This window comes from Octodon degus, unplaced genomic scaffold (assembly GCF_000260255.1).
Source record: "Octodon degus isolate 3935 unplaced genomic scaffold, OctDeg1.0 scaffold00057, whole genome shotgun sequence".
In the NCBI taxonomy this organism is placed as follows: Eukaryota; Metazoa; Chordata; class Mammalia; order Rodentia; family Octodontidae; genus Octodon; species Octodon degus.
In genome coordinates this window covers 9,341,150-9,342,005 of record NW_004524633.1, presented here as the reverse complement: position 1 = coordinate 9,342,005, position 856 = coordinate 9,341,150, and positions in this window count along the sequence as shown.

Here is an 856-nt window from a genome sequence, read left to right as displayed (position 1 = left end):
TGAGACTCAGACTTTAAACCAGGGTTTAAAAAAAATGTTGGTCTTAGTGGTTGACTGGTCCAATTCTGAAAGTTTCATAGAAGCATACATTTCATAGGAATACCATGAAGAAGAATCATTTAGTTTACCTTATGAGGCAGGAAAATGTGTATTCAGCACCTCTCCAAAGGACACGAGATGCTCAGATGTATTACACGGGAAAAAAAGAATCAATCCAATCAGCTTCAGGAATGCTGGGGGCTTCTGGTCCTTTCTGTCTGCTTTACAAAGCTGAAACTCAAACCCCAGTGCCTCTACCTCCTCACCCATCAGTGCTGGGATGGAAAATGATCGTTTGCTGCTGGACTGTTGTGAGTCCCAAGTATCCAAATGTTTGTTATGAACTTTAAGAATATTTTGCAATGATGTTTGACTTTGGAGCTCTTCAGTCATAGAGCATCTGGACTGGGGAGATAGTTATGTGGTCTAAGTGTCTGCCTGGCAAGCACAAGGACCCAGGTTCAATCCCCGGTACCACATGCCATGCTGACCCTGGAACCCGGGGCATGCCGTGCTGGAACCAGAACCAGGCATGGTGGCGCACTCCTATAATCCCAGTACTGGGGAGGTTGAGATAGGAGAATCACTGTGAGTCCAAGCTGCATGGCAAGACCCTGTATCCAAAAGAAAAAAAAAAAAGTCATTAGTAATATTCTCGCCAACACTGGGAAATGCTGAACTATATCACAGCAAATCAAAAGCCAGTCATTTCTGCACAGGAGGGTCAGGTAGGAGGGTTGTAAGCTCAAAATCAGCCTGAACAAGTTAGTGTGACTCCATCTCCAAATACAGAGTGGATAGGTGAGGGTGTGGCTCA